Below are 9,090 nucleotides of genomic sequence, written 5' to 3' on the forward strand. Positions count from 1 at the left end.
ATATAGTGTATAAAACCCCCTGGTACCATGACATCCTGAACACAGAAAAAAGGAATTATCGGAAGCACTAGACCCAAAAATATAGCACTGGTATATACCAATGAACTCATTCGATCGCACATAAAAATATTAATATTAAGTGGGATCAAATTTTTGTAGCATAGGGCTCTTCGGAGGTTATAGGGGAAAATAAACTCCCTTACTTTTATTCTGAATATAACATGCCTCCCAAGAGTACTCATGCTCAGAAAACAAAAAGAGGATCAACAGTGGGACACTTAAGAATCCACACAAACCTGCATCTGCTCAAAAACCAGATATCAAAGGTTTTTTCCAGCAAACACAATCACAAGATCAACAAGAAGGCTCTATAATAACCGAGTTGAATTTTGCATCACCACCTAAAGATTTACAGCCTAGAGCAAACAACAGCCCTGGGGATAATATACACCAGTGTAGAATGGGTCTGGAAGGAGCAGAAGGTGGCCCCATCTGGGACTTGCAAGCATATATAAAAACCCTACCTACAAGAGAAGATATGGACAGGTATGTACATAGATTGGAATCCGCATATAGAGCTGAAATACAAACATTGAAATCACCTTTAGTGGATACACAAAACAAGATGACATGGTGACATGGATACTAAAATGGTAGTGATTGATCAAAAAATATCAAAACTTGAAGAGAAAAACCAGGAATACGATCGATATTTAAAATACATAATAAACACCACTGACGAACTTGAAAATAGAAACAGACGTAATAATATAAGAGTTAGAGGTCTGCCAGAATCAGTAAAAACAGAGAACTTAAAGAAAGTACTTCAAGATATATTCAATTCTCTTTTAGAAAATCCTAACACAACTGAAATAGAGATCGATAGAGCACATAGAGTACAAGGTCTGAAAGATCTGGATTCAAGAAGGCCGAGAGACGTGATTTGTAGAATACATTTTTTTCGAATTAAAGAAAGTATCATGGCAGCGGCACGGCTGCATAGAGATTTTGAATATGATGGTACACAGCTTATATTTTTACAGGACTTATCCAGATATACATTGATCAGAAGAAAAGCGGTTAAACCATTACTGGATGTGTTAAAGGAGAAAGAAATCCAATATAGATGGGGCTTTCCCTTTCAGAGTTCATCAAAAGAGACAGAAAATAATTTTTCGTAGTGTCGAAGATCTCCCTAATTTTCTTAAGCGTCTTCAACTGTCTTTAATTGACTTGCCAGAGTAGCCACATCCATATCAGGGACTTGTTGGAGGACAATATAGAGAAAGATACTAGGGGGAGATTGGGGGGATGTGGGGGGGGTGAGGGGAGGGGAAGGGAGAAAATATATATATTTTTTTATTTTTACTTTTTTGCTAACACGTGAGTTTGGAGTTTTTGATTAGCACCATTTTGAGGGGGCAAAGTTTTTTTTTTTTTTTTTTTTTTGCACCAACACGGGATTTTGGAGTTTTTTTTTTTTTTTTCTCTCTTGTGATAAATAACACTAAATATTTGATCTGGAGATTTATATATATGGATAATATGCACTTTATTAATATATACGTGATAATAATGGTAACATTTGATATTGATAATATTTCAATAGTGGGTGGTATGAGATAAGAAGGTAATTTTTGGAATAATTGTTATATAGGGAAGTATGGAGGGATAACACGGTTCACTTGGTTGTCATTTTTTCATATGTATTTTTTTTTCTCTTGTGATAAATAACACTAAATATTTGATCTGCAGATTTATATAATTATGGATAATATGCACTTTATTAATAGATATGTGATAATAATGGTAACATTTGATATTGATAATACTTCAAGAGTGGGTGGTATAAGATTAGTAGGTAATTTTTGGAATAATGGTTATATAGGGAAGTATGGATGGATAACAAGGTTCACTTGGTTGTCATTTTTTTTATATGTGGATTAAAGAAAGAAAGAGAAAAAGGATAGAAAAGTATATATATATATTTTCTCTTCCCTTCTTCCCTTACTCCCCCCTTCCTTTCCTGTTCTTCCCCCCATCAAAGTAAAGTAAAATTCTTTTTTTCTAAGCCTGGGCCAGGCACGTTTTATCCTAGGGGAATCTTTTCCCCCTAAATAGGGAACTTACGTAGTAAGGTTAGACTCAAAAGAGTCGAGTAGGTAGCGCGTTGATAGTGGTGAGTGATTGGTTTGAGTGGTTTTAGTGGGGACATAAAAAAGTCCCCCCCCCCTTTTTTTTTTCCCTCTTCCCTTTGGTAATTTATGAGTACAATAAAAATATGCTCTTATAATATCAGAGGTCTTAACTCAGCAACAAAGAGGTCCCAGGTTTTATACTCTCTCCAAAAGTGGGTGTGATTTTCTTTCAGGAGACGCATTTTCGCACAGATCACATACCTAATCTACAAAATAGATATTATAATACATGGTATCATGATTCCTTCATGTACTCAAAATCGAAAGGAGTTTCCATAGCAATACATAAGACATTACCACATCAGGTGTTGGAAAAATGGAGAAATAGAGATGGAAGAGCAATTTTACTCAAGCTTCTTATATATGGTAAGAAATATACCTTTATTAACATATATGTACCTAATCAAGGTCAGCCTAAAATAGGAACACAATTGATTAGTGAGCTCATGGAAAAAGCAGACGGGATCACTATAATAGGTGGAGATTTTAATTTCATTCTTGATAAGGATAAAGACACTACAGCACCCTCGGTAACTCGGATGAGTAGGGATAAAAAATGTTTTAAAGAAACGATGGTAAAATACCAACTGATTGATATATGGAGGGTTCTACACCCAATTGAAAAAGATTTTACGTTCTACTCAAATGTCCATGGCACATATCATAGACTTGATTATTTTCTGATAAACCAGTTGGGGATGACTGTGACTTCCTCCACCAAGATAGGTAGCACTGTATGGTCGGATCATGCGCCAATATTTTTAGTAATTGCTCTATTTAAGGGTAAAAGCACTAGGGGTAATTGGAAACTTAATGATAATTTGCTATATGACGAGGCCTGTGTAGCAGAAATAAGGATGGCAAAACGAACTTCTCAAGTGATCATATAAAAGATACCACATCCCTGCTGATTCAATGGGAAGCACTGAAATGTGTAGTTTGGGGTTTATTTATAAAACACAGATTGAAAAAAATCAAAGGGAAATAGAATGGCTCAACTTTTGAAGGACATACCTAAACTGGAAGCTCAACACAAACAGAATCCATTACGAGAAATATTAATAGAATTAACGGAAATGAAAGCAGAACTACAAACACTGTTGAATGAGCAAACATTATAGATCAGAGATAGCAATCGCTCTCTATATTATCAGCAGGGCAATAAACCAGGTAAACTTCTAGCTAGGGCATTACGTCATCGGACAAATACATCATCTATCGTTAAGATCAAGTCAGAAACGGGGGAGATGGTGTATGATCCAAAGGGGATTCTGAAGGCATTTCAGACTACGAGACTATATAATATACCTAATCAGATTGCAAATAGCGATCCGGAAAGATTTCAACAAAATATACTACCTCAATAGGTAAAAGAAACTGCCCTACCACCATTAGTATCAGCAGAAACAGTACAGTTAGAACTGGAATTTTCTGAGGTCGAAATACAGAAAGTAACCGATTCATTAATACCAGGGAAAAGTCCAGGCCCAGACAGCTTTACTCCATGGTTTTATAAAACATTTAAAGAAGTCTTAACCCCTATTATTAAACGGACCTTTAATTCAGTATCTACATCTGAGCCTTTTGTCTCACAAAGTATGCAGGCATATATCTCACTTATACCCAAACCAGAGAAAGATCATACCATCTGTGGAAATTATAGACCAATCTCTTTGACGAATATTGATCTTAGATTATATTCAAAAATAATCGCTAATAGACTTACCCCTATAGTACCAACACATATACACCTAGACCAAGTAGGTTTTATAAAGGGAAGAGAGGCAAGGGATAACACCTTAAAAACACTCACGCTGGTAGAACATGCACAGAGACGCTCCAGCCCATCCTGCCTATTGGCAATTGATGCCGAGAAGGCGTTTGATAGGGTGGGATGGAGCTTTCTCAAAGAGACATTAAAGCAGTGGGGTCTGGGTCCCATACTTCTAGATAAAATAATGGCCTTATACCATAATCCAACAGCGAAGATAAGAGCGAATGGTGATATATCTGACGAAGTCCCTATAACGAACGGAACATGACAGGGATGTCCGTAATCCCCATTATTATATATATATTGGTTATGGAACATTTATTAATAGCTATTCAGGAAAACAATGATATACAAGGAATCCTTAAACAAAAGGAAGGGATTCGGTTTGTTAAGTAGAGCAAAATTTAGGCCTATAATGAGGAGTGAAATGTCAGCATCAGAGAGAGAATATGAAGACAGAGTAAATATTTTTACAGTTTCCTTATGTCATTTTCCTAAGTGGATCAACAATATTCCGAAGGGTCAGTTCTGTCAGTTGCGACAGAACTGTTCGAGAGAGAGCGACTATGTTGATCAGAATTTGTTACTGAAAAAGAAGTTTAAAGATAAAGGTTATCCTGAAGCTCACGTTCATCAAGCCTTCCAATACTATCTAAAAGGAAAACCTCCTAAAGTGTCCCGTGAACCAGACAATTATACTGCATAGTCTATCACTACCTTTCATTGTAACTTCAAAAAAATTGAAAACATTTTGAACAGACATTGGAGCATCCTACTGCAGGATCCATTATTGAAACTGTTAATTCCAGAGAGACCGAGGGTTACATACAAAAATAGCTCCTAGTAAAATTAAATTTAGATGCAACCCCTCTGAAAAGCCTGTTCTTATCCCATTGGTAGGGATGTTTCAGTGCCGTAAGCCTCTATGCAAAATGTGCAAATACGTTCAGCATGGTCAAAAGTCCTTTACCACAAAAGGGAAAACGTATGAATTGAAGGACTTTTACAATTGCTCTTCAGATTTTGTTGTTTATGGGCTCAGCTGTCCATGCGGCCTAGTTTACGGATTATTCGAGCCCTCAGGGTTAGATTTGGAGAACATAGGAGAGCGATTGAAGGTGGTACCAACCCGCATAGTGTCCCTAGAAACTTTTTTCAAGCTCATCAACAGTCTATGGTTGGCCTGCAGGTCTGGGTGATTGAGCAAACCTCCAACTCTCTTTTAGCAGCAGAACGTTATAAAAAGCTGTGTGTGAGAGAAACGTTCTGGATTTATAATTTAGACATTCTCTCACCTGGCGGAATTAACGAAGGAATCGAAATTTCTACCATTTTATAAAAATATAAAATAACTTACTATATTCCCTTGTATTAGCTTTTAACTTTATGGCATTATCTCTAGCTTCTATTGATTGTTTTTAATAGTATTTACTACACCTAGCCTCATTGTTCTTAAATATGATGTTTTTTTTTTTTTTCACGCCACCTCTGCCATGTGTTTACTTTTTTTAATTAATTTTTTTTCTCACGTCATCTCAGCCATGTGTTTATTTATTTATTTTATTTTTTTTTCTATTTTTTCATTCCAATGGTAACATTATATTACATATGACCTTCGTCCAGAACCACTTATATGATTGATTGTTTTTTAATTACCCTGTTTTTTTATAATCATTTAGTTTTTAGCTTCATATTGTGTTGTAAAGTATTTCTATTTGAATTTGTTGACAAAGGAGCGCGACTTGCTTACATCACCAAGTGCGCACGCTCTCGAAACGTGTCCAGCTTTGATGACGTCATCCGTCCACAGCAAGCTGTCCTGTGCCTTCCACACCTTGCTCTGAGGACGCTCTCTGGAGCCGGCGTCCTCCATCTGCCGGAAGATCTCACAATTGTCAGCAAGGAATCTACACTGCTTAGGACTCGGGGATGCGTCACTGTATTATTAATACCATGCGTGTTTATTCCTACAAAATGTGAGTTGATCTACATCTATTATTAAAAGCGTTATTTCTAAAATACTGCACTCAGAGGTGCCTCTCTACTTGTGTTTTTTTTTTTTTTTTCCCATAATCGTAAGCCCCACTCTACTAATAATAAGGCTCCTCCAGAGTGGCCTGAAACTGCAGAAGGACAGTGCCCAGTTAAATCACTACACACAGAGATGTGAAGGTAGCATTACTGAATATTATAGATTCATGTAAATTTGCCTTCGTATTTTATTATTTTATATATTGCCATAAAGGTTTATGATAAAATACCCTGACTGTAAGCTGAATGCTCACAAGTCATAACTTTCAATTCATTTTTTTAAGCTGTGAAATATTTAATGATATAGAACTTTAACTAGGAAAAAAAACACACGACTGATTAACTCATCTAACCATTACTTTTCTAATTTTGTCTAATACCATGCGTGTTTATTCCTACAAAATGTGAGTTGATCTACATCTATTATTAAAAGCGTTATTTATAAAATACTGCACTCAGAGGCGCCTCTCTTTGTTGCAGCTGAGGAATTGGTTTCTACCCTATCATGATGGCAGCCCGTTTGCATTTTTTGGTTGTTTTTTTTCCATTTTTACCATTCCTAAATAAGCTCTTTTAGCTGTTATTTTTATGGACTGACCAGACTCTATTTTTATCATTACTTCCCTTTTTTTCTTTTTTTTTTTTAGCAGATTTGTATCAGAATGTGTATGATGTCTGACTTGTTTTGCGCCTATACTTGTTATATTGCTTACGATTATGGGGGAGCACATGACCTTACCCATTTGACAGTGTTCAGGCCAAAAGAACCAATCACCAGGCCTTAACAATGTCACATGAGGGGGCCCTGTTTCCACAGCCAGGGAGCCCTGGGGGACTAACAACTTTTATACCACATCCTAGGAATCAAAGGAGATTGTGCCCTAAAAGGACACATTATGTGACAGGCAATCAGGATATCTTAATTTTCTTAATCAAGGATGTAGGTTCAAGGCTTATTTAATGTTAACAGTTTGGATATGAAATATAACCTATCATCTACACATGTTTCTTTGAGAAAGCAGACTCTGCTCCATGCAACACATTGGATAAGCAACTCCAAACACTTATAAAATATCATGGGACAATAAGCTTATTTTGTAAATAAGTGTGGATATAGCGCATAGTATACATCTTATGCCATAACTTCATCCTCAGATTTGCCTGCTAGAACCCATTTTTTTAGCAAATTTGAGTACTCTGCCTTTAGTGAGAAAATGTATGTAATAATGTTATATCAGTTTTTGCTGTTTATTATTGTTGAAGTGTTGAAATTTCCACACTAAAATATCGCCCGTTGCATTGTGTTTTTTTTCTGTTCATATAGGGGATTAGATGTGGGAGATGGTGAAAGATTTCCTCTAATCACCATTTTGTGCTAAGGAGTAATCAAGAAAAACGAGAGACCAACACATTTCTGCACTACATGTCCTCAGTTATAGTTTTCTCTCCAGCAAGTAGACATATTGATTTGTTTCAGTCCGAATAAAAATTCGGACACATTTTTGTATGTTTCTGAGATTCGGATGTATCCCAATTTCTGAATGAAATAGTAACTAATTTCTTTGAAATTCATTAAAATTAGTTTTGTTTATTAGTTTTCTAACAAATTCCACATTTTTGGAACAATTCGAATTTGGATCGGTCGAAAAATGACGCCTTCTTGTGACATCATCGGCCAAGGCATGCTGGGTCGTTGATGTCACAAGGGGGCAGGGGCATCATCAGGTGACTCCGCCCTTTAGTTATTTAAAAAATGGCAGACAGAGGAGCAGACAGTCGGCGGAAACCTTCGACTAGACCAGGGCTTTTTTTTTTGGGTCTGGTGGTGTGGCGGGCATCATAATTAATGATGGATCTACATCGGGGGACATTGTTTTTGATTTTTTAATAAAGAACAATCATTTTTTAACCATTCCAAATTTTAATCTTTCCGAAAATTTGGAATTTGCTAGAAAATGAATAAACTAAACAAATTTGAATGAAACTAAATGAATTCTGAAACGATTCAACAAAACAAAATTAGTAACATAACAAATCTATCTGAAACGAAACGTGTCTACTAGCAAGCAGCACAATAGTAACACCATCAAATCTCACTTTAAATCTCAGAAGACTAGAAGTCAGTACTGCTAATGACTATAAACTTTCCATGCAATTAATGACCCAAGAAAAAGCAATGAGGCATTGTTCTTCTCTAAAGTCAGTCTAATAGCCACAGTAGAAATCAACTTCTGTTTTCCTTCCTGCCCCTAGCTTCATCCTTCTACATTTACTAATTGATTGTAGAATCTATCCTTCAATTCATTACTACTAGGATGTGGCACTTTTTTATTCGGGGTGTTTGATTGCCACCCCAGGGCACAGCAATCAATCCTTTCTCAATTGATTGTAGAAGACATTGGAATGGTGTAGGGCCTAGACCAGGGATATGAAATTAGCGGACCTCCAGCTGGAGAACTACAAGTCCCATCATGCCTCTGCCTCTGGGTGTCATGTTTGTGGCTGTCAGAGTCTTGCTATGCCTCCTGGGACTTGTAGTTTCCAGCAACAGCTGGAGGTCTGCTAATTGCATATCTCTGGCCTAGACAATAACTGTCGGGTTATTAGAGTGGACAGTTGCAGAACCAGCTCTGGAAGGTAAAAGAAGCACTTAATGCTTACATGTTATATGTGAGGTCCCCTATGTGCTTTATCTGAGAAACCTCTGCCGCTGAAAACATGAATGAGAATACAGATGCTGTATCACATTTAGGGTTCACGCACACGGGGTTTCAACAGACATTTTATATCCCTAGCATATTTTCCCAGGCCTTTCCTGCACCCGGGCAGCTGTATGTGCTGGGTATAGCCTGTCATACAAGTAAGTGGCTGAATGCATCCTTGCTCTTGTAAATACTGATGCTTGTTTGCAACTGCATTTAACCAAGCATGTGCATCCAGCATATTTTCTGAAAGCAGGACTTTCACATTCAGAAAATACATCAGATGTGTGTGCTTGGTTAAGCATCAGCATTTACGAGATGTTCATGTACAGCCATTCACTGGCATGCAAGGCTGTACATGGCTCCTGTGGCTCCACGGATGACC

The sequence above is a fragment of the Aquarana catesbeiana genome, linkage group LG01 (assembly GCF_042186555.1).
Source record: "Aquarana catesbeiana isolate 2022-GZ linkage group LG01, ASM4218655v1, whole genome shotgun sequence".
Classification (NCBI taxonomy): domain Eukaryota; kingdom Metazoa; phylum Chordata; class Amphibia; order Anura; family Ranidae; genus Aquarana; species Aquarana catesbeiana.